Source organism: Muntiacus reevesi, chromosome 17 (assembly GCF_963930625.1).
Source record: "Muntiacus reevesi chromosome 17, mMunRee1.1, whole genome shotgun sequence".
Lineage (NCBI taxonomy): Eukaryota > Metazoa > Chordata > Mammalia > Artiodactyla > Cervidae > Muntiacus > Muntiacus reevesi.
The window spans coordinates 16,543,062-16,559,820 of NC_089265.1; the positions used below are offsets into that span (position 1 = coordinate 16,543,062).

The following is a 16,759-nucleotide window of genomic DNA, read 5'->3' on the forward strand; positions in this document are numbered from 1 at the left end:
CCTAGTGAAAATGAATTTATTTTTTCATCAAGAAGGAACATGAAATGAAGAACAGAATACTGGACAGAGAAGTTGAGATGGGGTGTAAGGGCACTTTCTCAGTGGGTCAGTGATAAACAATCTGCCTGCAGTTCAGGAGACGTGGGTTCGATCCCTCAGTTGAGCAGATCCCCTGGAGGAGGGCATGGCAACCCACTCTAGTATTCTTGCCTGGAGGATCCCGTGGACTGAGGAGCCTGGCGGGTTATAGTCCACGGGGTCGCAAAAGTCGGACATGGCTGAAGCAACGGAGCACAGCACGCATGCAGGGGAAGCTCGTCAAGTTCACATCCTGCTGGAGGACAGAGACCATGAGACTGTGCAGAAGCAGGTTCTGGGGGGACGTGTAGGGGGATCAAAAGCAAGCCAAGGCACAGAAGCAGGGTCAGGTGGATTTTACACAGTGTGAGGGTGGACTGGAAGTCACGAAATGGTGTCATGAGACCGACCTGAGTTGGTATTTTGGCTCCTAACATATCAATATGGCTTCCTGGAGATTTAGCTTCCTCAGTTGTTAGATTTAAATTATTTTGAATTGCAGCATTACTGAGAGAACTTGCAATAATAAGTACAAAGAACCTGGGGTGGGTATCCAACAACTTTAAAAGCGGATGTCTTTTTTTTTTCTGGCAACTTTGTTGTGGGCCTGCTTTTGTTCAGAGAACTAAAAAAAATATATTAATATTAGGATTTCCAGGGTCTTCTGAATTCCTGCCTCTGATTCTAAAGATAATCTCCATGGAACCATTGCTTCAAAGGAAGCCTCATCTCCCATTAGGAAGATCCCATCTTCCCAAAGGAAGCCTCAGTAGAATGAAGGAACAGGTAGAGAATCTGACCCAATCTTTGGCAGACATGAAAACAGGATAATGAATGTAATATATAGGGCTTCCCAAGTGGCACTGATGGTAAAGGACCTCCCTGCCAATACAGGAGGCAAAAGAGGTGTGGGTTTGATCCCTGGGTAGGAAAGATCCCCTGGAGGAGGGCACGGCAACCCACTCCAGTATTCTTGCATGGAGAATCCTTGGACAGAGGATCCTGGCGGGCTACAGTCCACGGGGTGGCAAAGAGTCAGACATGACTGAAGTGACTTAGCGTAACACAGCACACATATGTAATACATAATGATGATGGCATTTATTGGATGCCTGCGCTGTGCCTAGAAGCAAGTTAATTAGTTTATATGCATTATTTTCATTTAAGCCTCATAATACTCCTAGCCCTGGAGGAGGACAGACACAGAGATGTTTGCTAAATTGTCCAAGGTCACATCACACAGATTGTAAATGGCAGAAGTAGAATTTAAAACCAGGCAGCCTTTCCTCTAGAGTCACCTCTCTAAACTGTGTTTGGTGAGAAAGGCATTTTAGCCAAAGAGAACTACCCTTCGCTTTGTTAGGATTCTGGCTGAACTGCTCGAGTCAGCAAACTTTTTGCCAGGGAAAGCTGCTCGGTGGATGTCAGGAAGAAAATGAGGTTATAGATCTTTTCCTGTCTGGGATGTGTATTTATTGTACAGTAGGATGTAATCTAAATTATTCACATTTTATATTTTATGGAAATTTTAGCTTCTGTAAATCTGAGATTTCAGAACTAGAATTATGTGTAATAAAATTCTTATAAAATCCATTTAAAAGATTAATGATAGATGTATTTGTAGAAAATTAAATCTGGGTATTTTATTTTCTCCAGTTTCCTGGATCTTCCAATTTCATTTGCAGAGACTGTCTCTGTGACAGAATCTTCTCTTTATGCCTCTTGGGCAAAGCCAAGTGCAAGGCTGGTCCTGTGAGTGTAGAACTTTCTCTTGGGCAGAAGAAATCAGTGAGTTTTTGGAATAGCTTTCTTCTAAGACTTCTTCATAAATTCTCCTTTGCAGACTGGGAATCAAAAACATTCCACAGTGAAATCCAGTCTCCAGCCCTTATTAACTGAGTGAATTGATGGAGATCATAAAACTAATTAATATTTCTGAGCCTTTGTTATTTCCTCAGCTGCAAAATGAGGATAATGTATCTTATTTCATAGGTGGTCATTAGAATTAAATAAATAGCAATTGAATGGAAATGGAAAAGGTGGGTCTTGAAATATAAACAAGTCAATATGCAGAGAAACAAATAAACACCATCAGCATCATGGCAACTGGGGCTTCCCAGGTGGTACAATGGTGAAGAATCTGCCTGCTACTGTAGGAGACGCAAGAGACTTGGATTCAGACCCTGGGTGAGGAAGATCCCCTGGAGGAGGAAATGACAATAGATTCCAATATTCTTGCTGGGAAAATCCCATGGACTGAGGAGCCTGGTGGGCCACAATCCATGGGGCACAAAGAGTTGGACCCAACTGAGCAAGTGAGCACGTGCTAGCACATGGTGCAGTCTCATTATTGGTTGATGGGTTTGACATGTGGAGAGTTTGCCATATAGAACAGCTTCTTCTGCCTAATTTAATCAGCCCATTCACTGAAAGTCAAGTTCAGTTGCTAAGTCGCTTTCAGCTCTTTCGACTCCATGGACTGGAGCATGCCAGGCTTCCCTGTCCTTCACTATCTCCCAGAGTTTACTCAAACTCGTGTCCATTGAGTCGGTGATGCCATCCAGCCATCTCATCCTCTGTGGCTGCCTTTTCCTCCTGCCTTCAATCTTTCCCAGCATCAGGGTCTTTTCCAATGAATCAGTTCTTCGCATCAGGTGGCCAAAGTATTGGAACTTCAGCTTCAGCTTCAGTCCTTCCAGTGAATATTCAGGGTTGATTTCATTTTGGATTGCCTGGTTTGATCTCCTTGCAGTCCAAGGGACTCCCAAGAGTCTTCTCCAGCACCATAGTTCAAAAGCATCAATTCTTCAGCAAAAAGCAAAGGGAATATTTGATCATTCATTCATTTAATCTCAATTAGCATTAACTAGATTGTTCCTTTGCATTAGGTTGTGGGTTAAGTTCTGAAGATCCTCAGATGAGTAACGCATGGATACTTGCATTGAAGTTTTTTGAAGCCACATGATAGCTCTGGTGGGAATGAGGCTCTAGAGTGACTTTTTCAGTTTGAATTGGTTAACTCTATTTTTGATAAATGGAAACCTGTCAAAGTTTAAAAGAGAATATATGTTCTTTCAGTACACATTTGCTACTGTGATAAAAATTGCTTAGAAGTATGTAATTATTCTTTAAAAGATTTTTGATTGCTCATCAATTGAGTGCAGGTGAGTTGAAAGATTCAGGCAAAGTGAGGCAGGAAAAAAATGATGAACAAAAAGGTCAGTGAAGAGGCAGTCTGGTGCTAAGGATGGAACATGAACTTTGGACTCAGACAGACCTAGATTCAAATCCTGGCTTTGCCCTTAATCAAGGAAATGTCTTTGAATAAGTTATTTTCCTTCCTAGAGATTTCCCACCCCCATCTGTTAAATGGTGACAGTAGTACATGATTTGCAAGATTATTGTGACAATTAAATGAGATAATGTATCTGAAAGACATATGAGCCTTATTTTAAGATGCATAGGTTATGATGGTCTGTGATATGCAAAGATCATCACTCTGTTATTAAACAGAATACTCCTATGTTATCAGCTTACACCGCCTCCATCTGTTGAAAACCTCATCATCCTCATTTTTCTGGTTAGCTGGGTTAACATGGTCTCTGTATCCACAGTGGCTATTTTCTATCCCATGCCTTATGGGTCTTCTTGCTGGCTGTCTGAATTGTAGCCTTGAATCTACTGGTTTCACTGTTTCAGCTGAATTGCAAGTTCCACCCGCTGCCCATGTCCATCATCACTGAGCACAATGTCTGGCACTTGGTAGGTAGTTGATGAACGTGGAATGAATGGAGAACAATGTATAAAGGAGATCACAGCTAGCAGGCAGGAATCTTCTTGTTTTCCGAGTCCCCTCCCCTCTCTATTTACCTTCCCCACCCCCACACCACAAAAGCCATTGTGTCTTTTGTTTCATTGTGGTGGACGAGGCTTCCCTCAGGCAGCAGAGGCTCGTCCCTTTTCTTGTGCTCAAGATCCCACCCATCCTTCTCAAGAACCGCACTCCTATCTGTTAATTTCCATTTCCCCCTCCTCCTTCTCTCCTGTATTTTTAACTTCTTTATGCCCATCAGAGTGAAAAGATCATAGTCTTATGTATGGAAGATGCTCAATAAATGTCTGCATAAGAAATGAAAACAAGTATTTAGTTTAAGGAAGGATTTGCTGAATGATTCCCTTCAATTGTGTGTTCCTTTGGTGCAGTGATTTTCAAAATTCTCAGATGTAAAGTCTTTTGCTCAAATGTACTTTTACCTGAAGATTCTGTTTGTAACATGTGAAAAACCCACTGTTTTAGTTGGCAGAGAGAATGCAGGCAGAGAAATGCAGGCCTGAAGCTTTGCAACGTCACTCTCTGCCTTTCCCCACTTTGGTGATGGAGATTTCATGCAGTGTATTCGGCATACAGTGGGCACATTAAAGGGGCTTCCCAGGTGATGCTAGTGGTAAAGAACCCTCCTGCTAATGCAGGAGATGTAAGAGACAGGGATTCAATCCCTGGGCCAGGGAAAGCCCCTAGAGGGAAGCATGGCAACTCACTCCAGTATTCTTGCCTAGAGAATCCCAGGGACAGAGGAGCCTGGTGGGCCTGGTGGGCTACAGTCCATGGGGTCGCAAAGAGTCAGACGTGACTGAAGCGACTTTGCACACACACACAGGCACATTAAAAACGAGATTTACTTAGAGAAATTATTAGCCACAACTTTTGAAGCTTATGTCACTTGCATTTAGATAGCTTGATTATCATGGCTGTTTCTCATTTCTAAAACTTGTTTACAGTGTTGACATTTACTGCCATTAGTGGGTAGCTTTTCTATTCAGGTCAGCTTCAATAGGAGGAATATAACAATCAAACACAAAGTGGTGTCTGAACTCTCCTCTTACTTGAGAAGGGTTGGCAGGGCAACCGGATGGAGCTGTTCTCATCCAGTCTCAGAGTATAGTAAAGAATGATAAATACATTGTCATACATGAGAAAGAAGAGCTGCTTCCATTAATCTGGTGCCTTTGATGATGAAGGAACACAGAACGTTGTTTCCTCAATCCTCAAAGATGTTTTATTAAGACACAAAGCCTCATCAAACCTGCTTTTCTTTGCTTCCCTGTTAAAGCACCAGTAACTGCATAGGATGAATTCGGATGATGTTATTTGCTGGTTGCTAGGTTTTTTCCCCCTCCCGTTGTTCTCACTTATTCTCTTGCTTTTGCTCCTGCTGCATTTCCTTTGTTGGGATGCCTGATGAATATTTGTAATCCTTGTGTCAGATTTACATGAGCCTGGGTTACCTTTAGAGCATCACAGCCATAGAAGCCAACAGAAATTCATATAATTCCCTCCCAGAAAGCTGAGGAAACTTATTTGCTGGACACTCCAGTGTCTGTTCCCTGCTCACCCCCATTGATGGTGAGTTAGCTACTGTGAATCAAAATAGATGATTTACTTAAAGTAAAACAAACCTCTTCCAATGCCCACAGCTTCTTCCAAAATTTACCACTTTTATCCAGCCTCCAGCCTCACCCTTCACACCTCCCTGCCTCCAAAGGAAACCTTGTTGCTCCTGCTGTAGAAGGGAAGAAAAACAGATAAGAGTGAATGCTTAAAACGTCCACCCATCTCAAGTCCAGATTTGTTTTGATCTTAAACTTTTACCTTTATTTTTTCGACTTCTTTTCAGAAGGGAAAGGTTCTTACTTCATTATCTTGATTCTCTCTCTTCCTGTGACCCTTTGCACCCCTCATCTACCAGTTATTCTTTTTGACACTTCAATTTGCAATCTCTTCTCAGGCTTGATCTCTTTCTCTATCAAACCCTAAACTGAAAATGTGTGTGCGCTGACTTTACCATCTCAAAATACTAGAAAATTTCTTCCTTTAGTGCCAAACTTCTCCAAAGAAATATCTCCCTATATTGACTCCTTTGTCCCAGTTGCTAATCCCCTAGATGCGGCTTCCAACCCCACTGTTATGCACAAGCTTTCTCTACTAATAAAGGTCACTGGTTGCTTATTTATTGTCATGTCTGTTCTTTCCTTCTTAGCCTTAAAGTTATACAATCTCTATAGTATTTGGCTCTTCTAACCACTCTTCTTTCTTTCTTTAATTTTTATTAGCCATTAGTTGATTTACAATGTTATGTCAGTTTCTGCTGTTGCACATATATGTATGTCTACTCTTTAGATTCTTTGCTCACGTGGGCCATGAAAGAGCATTGAGTAGAGTTCCCTATGCTGCATAGTAGGTCCTTATCAGTTATTTTACTTATAGTAGTAGTTTGTATATGTCGTTCCCAATCATTCAATTTATCCTTTCTCCCACTTTCCCCCCGCGGGCTTCCCAGGTGGCACTAGTGGTGAAGAACCCACCTGCCAATGCAGGGGACGCAAGAGACGTAAGTTCTATCCTGGACTGGGGGGATCTCCTGGAGAAGGCCATTGGAACCCACTCCAGTATTCTCATCTGGAGAATCCCATGGACAGAGGAGCCCAGTGGGCTACAGTTCATAGGGTCACAAATAGTCAAACACAAAACTAAGCGGCTTAGTATGCACCACCTTTCCCTCATACGCTTGTTTCCTATGTCTTCTTTATCTTTCTAAAAACAATTTCTCCTCTAAATACTGTACAGCTACATTGATCAGGGGCCTACAAGGGGCTTACCCTCTTGCAGTAGGTAACTAATCAAGTAGGGTAACTAATGATGGTTAATGTGAGACTGTTTGCAAAGGTGTGAGCAGAGTTAAGAGAATAACAATAAAGGGTGGTGACATTCCCTGGGGCTACCACATCCTTAAACCATTACTGGAATGGAAAAGTAGGAAGTCAAGAGATACCTGGAGTAACAGGCAAATTCGGCTTTGGGGTACAAAGTGAAGCAGGACAAAGGCTAAGAGAGTTTTGCCAAGAGAACCCACTGGTCATAGCAAACACCCTCTTCCAACAACAGAAGAGAAGACTCTACACGTGGACATCACGAGATGGTCAATACCGAAATCAGACTGATTATATTCTTTGCAGCCAAAGTTGGAGAAGCTCTATATAGTCAGCAAAAAATACTGGGAGCTAACTGTGGCTCAGATCATGAACTCCTTATTGCCAAATTCAAAATTAAATTGAAGAAAGTAGGGAAAACCACCAGACCATTCAGGTATGACCTAAATTAAATCCCTTACGATTATACAGTGGAAGTGACAAATAGATTCAAGGGATTAGATCTGATAGAGTGCCTGAAGAACTATGGATGGAGGTTCATGACATTGTACAGGAGGCAGTCATCAAGACCATCCCCAAGAAAAAGAAATGCAAAAAGGCAAAATGGTTGTCTGAGGAGGCCTTACAAATAGGTGAGAAAAGAAGAGAAGTAAAAGGCAAAGGAGAAAAGGAAAGATATACCCATTTGAATGCAGAGTTCCAAAGAATAGCAAGGAGAGATAAGAAAGCCTTCATCAGTGATCAATGCAAAGAAATAGAGGAAAACAATAGAATGAGAAAGACTAGAGATCTCTTCAAGAAAATGAGAGATACCAAGGGAACATTTCATGCAAAGATGTGCACAATATAGGATAGAAATGGTATGTCTCTAACAGAAGCAGAAGACATTAAAAAGAGGTGGCAAGAATACACAGGAGAACCATACAAGAAAGATCTTCATGACCCAGATAACCATAATGGTGTGATCGCTCACCTAGAGCCAGACATCCTGGAATGCAAAGTCCAGTGGGCCTTAGAAAGCATCACTACAAACAAAGCTAGTAGAGGTGATGGAATTCCAGTTGAGCTATTTCAAATCCTAAAAGATGATGCTGTGAAAAGGCTGCACTCAATAGGCTAGCAAATTTGGAAGACTCAGCAGTGGCCACAGGACTGGAAAAGGTCAGTTTTCATTCCAGTCCCAAAGAAAGGCAACACCAAAGAATGTTCAAACTACTGCCCAACTGCTTTCATCTCACATGCTAGCAAAGTAATGCTCAACATTCTCCTAGCCAGGATTCAACAGTACGTGAACCGAGAACTTCCAGATGTCCAAACTGGATTTAGAAAAGGCAGAGGAACCAGAGATCAAATTGCCAACATCCACTGGATTATCAGAAAAACAAGGAAATTCCAGAAAGACATCTACTTCTGCCTTATTGACTATGCCAAAGCCTTTGACTGTGTGGATCACAACAAACTGTGGAAAATTCTTAAAGAGATGGGAATACCAGACCACCTGACCTGCCTCCTGAGAAATCTGTATGCAGGTCAAGAAACAACAGTTGGAACTGGACATGGAATAACACACTGGCTCCAAATCGGGAAAAGAATATGTCAAGGCTGTATATTGTCACCCTGCTTATTTAACTTCTATGCAGAGTACACCATGTGAAATGCCCAGCTGGAAGAAGCACAAGCTAGAATCAAGATTGCCGGGAGAAAAATCAATAACCTCAGAAACGCAGATGACATAACCCTTATGGCGGAAAGTGAAGAACTAAAGAGTCTCTTGTTGAAAGTGAAAGAAGAGAGTGAAAAAATTGACTTAAACCTCAATGTTCAGAAAACTAAGATCATGACATCCAGTCCAATCACTTCATGGCAAATAGATGGGGAAACAATGGAAACAGTGACAGACTTTATTTTGGGGGCTCCAAAGTCACTGCAGATGGTGACTGCAGCTGTGAAATTAAAAGATGCTTGCTCCTTGGAAGGAAACCTATGATCAACCCAGACAGTATATTAAAAGGCAGAGACATTATTTTGCCAACAAAGTTCCATCTAGTCAAAGCTATGGTTTTTCCAGTAGCCATGTATGGATGTGAGAGTTGGACTGTGAAGAAAGCTGAGTGCCGAAGAATTGATGCTTTTGAACTGTGGTGTTGGAGAAGACTCTTGAGAATCCCTTGGACTGCAAGGAGATCCATCCAGTCCATCCTAAAGGAAATCAGCCCTGAATATTCATTGGAAGGATTGATGCAGAAACTGAAACTCCAGTACTTTGGCCACCTGATGCTAATGACTGACTCATTGGAAAAGACCCTGATGCTGGGCGAGATTGAAGGTGGGAGGCGAAGGGGCTGACCAAGGATGAGATGGTTGGACTGCATCACTGACTCAATGGACATGAGTTTGAGTAGGATTGGGAGTTGGTGATGAACAGGGAAGTCTGGCGTGGTGCAGTCCATGTGGTCGCAAAGAGTTGGACACAACCAAGTGACTGAACTGAACTGCCACACCCAGGGAACTCTCTTCGAAGTTGAGTAGGTAACAGGAGTTGTGTTGTGTTGGAGTTCCTTTGGCAAAGGAACATGGCCAACTTTGGCTCCCTGGGAGGGAAAGATCTGGGAGGCTATATCTCTGCTCACCTCATCTGCTATCTGTGGTCATGGCCAGACTCAGTTGGAAGCTAGAGGGGTGGTGTGGGTTTGATGTAGTCCCTAAGGACCAGCTTCCTCAGGGCACAGAACACATCAGAGAAACAGGGTAACTGACGTGACACATTGAGCAGTGTAAACATGAATGCATATTTACAAAATAAGTGCAGAATATATGGAATAACAACACAACACCTACCTCTACACCCTTTCTCTTACCCTCAGAGTGAAAACTGGCTTCAGGTATCTGCTTACCTGGATTTCCTCTTTCACTTAACCACTGGCCCCTGAGAATTTCTTAATTGTCTGCTAGCTCCTTGATATATATTATTTATATTTTGCCCAGCATTCTTTGCTCTTTTCAGTAGAAGAGTTCCTCGGTGTGTCTCATCTGAGAATCTGCTAGATACAGAAGCTCCTTGTTCCTTTTCAGACTGCTTTTATCCTTGGCTTCTTACTGTGGCAAGGTGGAATTTTCACCTCGCTGCTTATTGCACTTTTTATTCTCACAGGTAGAAGAAGTCAACTTTGGCTTTTGGTAAGACAGAGTTAAGAGACAGAGATTTTCATAAATGTGTAACATACCAAAATTAGGCTTATGCTTTGTCCCAATACTCAATGTGAGCAGGAGAAAGGTTACTTTGTCTTTAGACCTCTTCACTCTCCTGAGCTTCCATCTGCGCTTTCACTCACCTAACGGGCAGTGTTACGTAATTAGAATGCTCCAAACTAAACTCTCTCTCCATCCAATTCTGCTTCTTGTCCTATCTTTTCTTCTTTGTGTAGGGCTAGCACTGTCCAGTCAATCATTAAACTAGACACCCGTGTTAGTAATGGGACTCCTTTTTCATGTACTGGTTATTTCCTGGAGCTTCTGAAGAGTAAATTGCCATTTTTAAGATGCAGCATGGCATGTTTCTTCTTTTCTGCTTGGCTGGACGTGGGCACATTGAAGGTAGCTCATTGTAGAGGCTGTTGGGGGTCTCAGAAGTCAAGCTAGACCTTATGGACTTAAAGGTCCTCCCATCGTTTTAAAATTGTTTTAATTGTGCTTCCCACTGAGTTCTGGCACAGCCAATTTATTTGGTCCATAGGCAGTTTCCTAGCATGTGCAGAGGAATGGGGTTATCTAAGACAGAAGTCTGGGTGTGTGTATTCACTGTAATGTTATGACACTGTGTTCATTTCATAGTCATGCTTTTGCTGTGAACTCTGTATAAGTCATCTCCCATTCTCTTCCAGCCTTGTTCTCACCAGTGATGGTATCTTACACTATGAAATGAACCATGCTTTCTTCACCTGTGTAGCCTTATTTTGTCTGCTTGCATTAATTGATTTTCCCGATATTTTAACATCCTAGTTTTATTTTCTTTTATCCCTCACCCTCATCCCACATCCAGTTGGAAATCAGTTCCTGTCAATTCTTTCCCCTAGATATGCCTCTGATTATATCTCCTTTTCACTTCTGCCCCAACTCCCTTACATAGACTCTCATGATTTTCTCCAGCAGATTCCCAGTGATGCATGCTGCATCGACAGTAATCATTTCAGCCTGTAAATCAGACCACAGTGGAGGTCTGTGTAAGAATGTGGGGTAGACCTACAAGTGGGGTAGATGGTGTCTCCTCCTCCCACAGCTGCCATCTAATGTTGGCATCTGTACTCTTGGAGAGAGTTACTGGGAACATCTCAATCTACCCCAGTGATCTCTAAGTCCATTGGAATTCCTGGGTCACCTTGTAGTTTTCACGGGCCTGCACATACATGGCCTAGTATTGGAGGACCTCGTTGTTGTTTAGTTGCTAAGTCATATCCAGCTCTTTTGGGACCCCATGGACTGTTGCCTGGTAGGCTCCTCTGTCCATGGGATTCTGCAGGCAAGAATACTAGAGTGGGTTGCCATTTCCTTCTCCAGGGGAATCTTCCTGACCCAGGGATCAAACCCACGTCTCCTGCACTGGCAAGTGGATTCCTTAGCACTGAGCCACCAGGGAAGCCAAGTCCTCATTACTCCTCAAATTGTTACCGTGGCATTGAGTTGCAGTTTTAACCAATCAGATTATAGCTGTATTTCTGTAAGAGCCAATACACAGAGGAATGAGTCCTGAGGAGGAACATTCCTCCTCCTTTATGCAGAGACATCTCCCTTTATGCCAGACATTTTTCTTTCCTCCACTACAGAGTCAGAGTCATATTTAGATTTATTACTACTGATCTATTTCACTTCATAGCCAGTAAACCTGTGTTGTCTTTACTTCTATTTTTTCCCACAAAGGTAAAGCAAACTGGGGGCTTCCCAGGGAGCACAGTTGTAAAGAATCTGCCTGCCAGTGCAGGAGATGCAGGAGACACAAGGTCGATCCCTGAGTCGGGAAGATCCCCTGAGTAGGAAATGGCTACCCACTCCAGTATCCTTGCCTGGGAAATCCCATGGACAGAGGAGTTTGGCGGGCTGCAGACCACGGGGTCATAGAGAGTCGGACACGACTGAGCACCACCCGAGAGAATGGAAGGATAACTCCATTCTGGAAAGCTTGCAGAGAACCCCTTCCCTTAGCCAGCCTTGAGCCGAACTACCCCCACTCTTGAATCCAGAAGCTGCGGATTGTTGTTTCAAACCCAGTAAACGTTGGAGTCGTTTCTTTTTTTGTTATTCCAAATCTCCTTCACATTTTCCTTCTCAGAAATGCTTCATTGTCTCATATTTCTAACTCAGTTTCATCCTCAAATCAAAGGCTTCCTGTCAGCATCCCCTGACTTCTCTCTTTCTCAAACAGCTCTGAGCTCATGGAGACTTATTGCATCCCCAGAACAACTGCAGGTTGAAGACAGGATGCCAGTATTAGCTTTGTGTAAGAAGACAGCAAAAGGGAAAGCAGTGTCTGTGTGCCCACGGTTAAAGAGAGGTCTAAATGCATTTTAAATATTTTAACCAAGAGGGAGTAGAAAAGCTGTCCATACATTTAAAAATAAATTAATTAAAAAAAAGCAGCTGTAGTCTCCAAATCAAGTTAATAGGAAAAAATGTAAATGCCATGATTATGTTCTTCTAAAACAACCAAGCAAATCTGTGAATCTAGGTAAACATGCCCAGGTCTCCTAATGCCTTTGTTAGTCTTCTGTGCTTTACACCACTTGTTTTTCCTTTGTAAACCCAAATTGTCAGTCTGATCATGTCTTAAAAACATCGGATATACTTTAAGTTAAAAAAAAAAACCTCACGAAAATTTTACTTTCGAATTCCAAGCCAGGGTGAAATTTAATTGCAGTTATAAACCCTCTGAGCAAGGGTTTATCTGGAATTGCCAACATAACCCCAAGTTCAGCAATGCAAATGACGCTGCTATAATAAAAGAAATAAAAAAGCTTTCAATATGTTGTCTAAGAACTTGAGCACATTGAAAGTGATTTATAAGAAGGCAGACTAAACATTTAAATGCCTTTCCTAGCAATGGTATATTTTTCAATACAGCAAGCGCTCTCATATATGATTCTGTATTCCGCGACAGCGCTGCTTCTGACAATATAAGTCCTTTCTGATAGGGTAACATTTCCAATCCAAGATTAAAATCTTGGAAACTTGTCAACAGAAAAGGATGATAATATGAGTGAAACTGCAGCTATCAAAGAAAAATGCCTCGCAAGTAATTTCTGTAATGGTCAACTTCTAGTAATTTTCCCTTCCCCTTTTACTCTTAAGTAAAGGGGTTGGCCTGAAGGTCATTTTAATATTTTGGATAAGTACAGTTACAAACCAGAAATTCATGAACACAGGGAAAAGTGAGTCATTTAATACCAGAAAAATCAACTTTTTACATTGCCTTTCTTATTTCCATTTCTAATGCAGACCATAGGGAATATTTTTCTTCTGATGAATAGGGGTTTAAGCAATGAGTTGACAATAAACCCTTGAACTTCACGAGGCACTAGAAATTAGAGGATCAGAGAGTCTTAAGTTTTCTTGAGTATATTTCCATAATTTTTTTCTGTTACTTTATTTAATCTTTCACTACTCCAGAGACTAGAACTGAGTGACCTACTAGGTCTTTTCCATTTTTTTCTTATAATTCTCTTTTTCTGTTTAGGATGTGGGTGATCTTTTTAATCTCTGGTGTGCCCTTGGCTATACCACAGGTAAATTGGGGTGATTCTCAGTTTTACTAGCTACACAGGATGGAGTATTATGGGCCAAAGAGTATGTCTGAAAAAGTTCAAAACATTTATACACTTTTATTACTGTGATATTTCTAAATTATTTTATTCCCATCACACACTATGGTAGCTAAAGTGAATTTCAAAGTCTAATTTCTTATTTTTCCTTTGGTTGGATATATCTTGCCTTTATAATATTCTTTTCTTCCCTGAATACTCAGCATTTTCCTTATCATGGTTCTGAGTATTTCAAATCACAAATACACACACATATACAAACATTCTGTTTCTTCCTCAAAACTTATGTTTTCATTTATTTGATGATAAATCAAGTATAATTCAACACTTAATTATTAACTATCTACTAGTCTCCGTCATTCAGGCCCTGTGCTGTCCCTGGGGAATGCACTACTAAATTAGATGTGCACTTGTTTCAGGTAACTCAAGGTCTGATAAAGGAGCTAGATGTGTTTGTTAGTCATCAGATTTCAGAGTAATGGTCCTAGGGGAGAGATAAACAGACAGGCTCATAAAGGACCAACGTACCCAGTGTCAGGGGTCAGAGAAGTCTCCCTACAGCAGTGCTTTTCAAAGTGTGGTCCTTGAATTATAGCATCATATCATCTGGGAGCTTGTCAGAAACACAAACTCTGAGGCTCCATCCCAGATGTACTAAATCAAAAACTCTAGGGACGATCTTTTGTCCGTTTTGCAATAAGCCCCCTGGATGGTTCTGATACATGCTCAGGTTTAATAACCACTGCCTCAGAGTCAGTAACAACTTTGTAAGGAAAAGATGCTTTCTTTACTATCAGGCTCATTTGCATAATTGATACCTCTTGATAATTAAGTCATCTAAGATCTCTTATTCTTCTCTTTGTCTCTAAACTGTACTGAAAAAGTGCAACAGCTTCCGTTTTAAACAACTGTTACTTACATATACTTTCCCTGTCCACACACAGTTAAATGGTTTAAAGGTAGAAGACAAATAATTAATTACATTAGAGTTACACAATGCAAAACATCATTAACAACAACAACCTGATTCTTTTGAAAACAAAATAGGCCCAATTGTCCAAATTAATCAAATGAGTCTTCCTAGAAATCTAGTTTGGTTTGTGAATGTGAGAACATTTGTGTCCTAGTACTCAGTATTTTGAAGCACCATTCTGTTTCTTGGAGATGATGAAGCAGCCGAAAGTCCATTCTTATCACTAGGCCACAAGAGTAGAATTCATATCTTCTTGCCCCACACCCTCTTCTCCATGGGAGTGAAGGCAAATGGAAGAAATGAAATAAACTAGACAAGGGCTGAACTAAATTGAGTGACGTTTTAATTATATGCCTTCCTTCTGAGTTGCACTATAGTGTCGTACTTTTTATAGTTTTACATTATAAGTAAAATGATTTGCTGTTGCTCAGTTCCTCAGTTGTGTCCAGCTCTTTGCGACCCCATGGACTGCAGCACGCCAGGCTTCCCTGTCCTTCACGATGTTGCAGAGTTTGCTCAAACTCGCGTCCATTGAGTCGATGATGCCGTTCAACCAATTCAAGTAAAATGATGGAATTCATTTTTTGATAAGACTATATACTTATCCTTGTGGACAAGAACCAACTGTATACTGGTGAATTGTTTTATAAAAGAATTATTAGTGAAGGTCAGGGAAGTCTGACGTGCTGCCGTCCGGAGGGTCGCAAGAGTCGGTCACAATTTAGCAACTGAACAACAACAACAGTTTGAAAATGAAATGGGCATCTTAAAAAACAGAACTCAAAAGCTGTCCATGGGCAGCGGCGGTGGCGGCGGGGCGTTGCGACGGCCGGCGCGGGCTGTCTCCGGAGCGCACTCTGCCGGCCACGCTCGCAGCCCTGGCGGCCCGTCTGTGAGTGAGAGCTTCGTGGGCTGCAGGGCTTTTTGGCTGCAGGGCATCCGCGAGGAAATCCGAAAAGTTGTACAGAGTTTAGAACAAACAGCTCGAGAGATTTTAACTCTACTGCAAGGGGTCCATCAGGGTGCTGGGTTTCAGGACATTCCAAAGAGGCCAAAGAGGCGTTTGAAAGCTGGAGAACATTTTGGTACAGTAAAAACACATCTAATGTCTTTGAGGAGCAGGCAGCGGCACCCCACTCCGTACTCTCGCCTGGAAAATCCCATGGGCGGAGGAGCCTGGTGGGCTGCAGTCCGTGGGGTCGCTAAGAGTGGGACACGGCTGAGCGACTTCACCTTCGCTTTTCACTTCCGTGCATTGGAGAAGGCGATGGCAGCCCACTCCAGTGTTCTGGCCTGGAGAGTCCCAGGGACGGGGGAGCCTGGCGGCTGCCGTCTGTGGGGTCGCACAGAGTCGGACAGGACCGAAGCGACTTGGCAGCAGCAGCGTGTTTGAAGACCGAGCTTCCTGCGGAACAGTGTTACAGGTTTCAGGAGCACTGGAGGTTTGTGCCGAGCGCTTGGCCTTCTTGGCAGCGTCGGTTGTGTACTTGGAGTCCGAAACCATAGTGACCCGAGAAGCGGTTACCGCGACCCTTGGCGTTGAGCCTGACCAGGAGAAGGGATCTCACTTGGATGTGGAAGAGTCTCTCTCGGGAGTTCTCATTCTCGCTAGTGAACTGTCGAGGCTGTCCATGGACAGCGGGACCGCCGGAGACGACTCCCGGCCCCTGCACACCTCCACCTTCACCGAACGAGCTGGAATCCGGCTTCTGCCTCCTCAGCCTCAAACGATTCCCCGAGGAAGTGCTACGACGGCCTGAAGCACGGTGTGAAGGAAGTGGAGGAAGTGCTCTGTGATCTCTCCCTCCGGGCCTTCAGCGCGGAGCCGGCAGCAGCCCGCGTGAAGCAGGGGCGCCCCCCGGCCGCGCCGACCCCAGCGGGGCCCGCCAGGCCCAGCCCAGCGCCGCCATAGCAGTTAGAAGGCCCCGTCATTGCTTAACCGGTGGTGTGCTGTGTCAGAGTTGAAACACTTTTTAGGGGTGACAGAATAGCCTTTACAAGGATAGGTTCTTCTTTGTTGTTTTCAGTGAATTTGCTCTGTAACTCAGTATATACTCCAGTTTTGTCAGAAAACGCCCGTGTCCATCTCTTGGTAAAGTTCTTTTCTTGCTTACCACGCCCCCCACCAAAAGAAGTTGTCCATTGTACAATGCTAATACAAGAGTTTTTCATAATGTTTTTGTAGACATTA

General features: G+C 42.8%; 1 pseudogene; it reads left to right on the forward strand.

The window, feature by feature from the left end:
- Positions 1 to 15,361: 15,361 nt before the first annotated feature.
- LOC136148754 (translin pseudogene) lies at positions 15,362 to 16,480 on the forward strand (annotated as a pseudogene).
- The last annotated feature ends 279 nt before the right edge of the window (positions 16,481 to 16,759 follow it).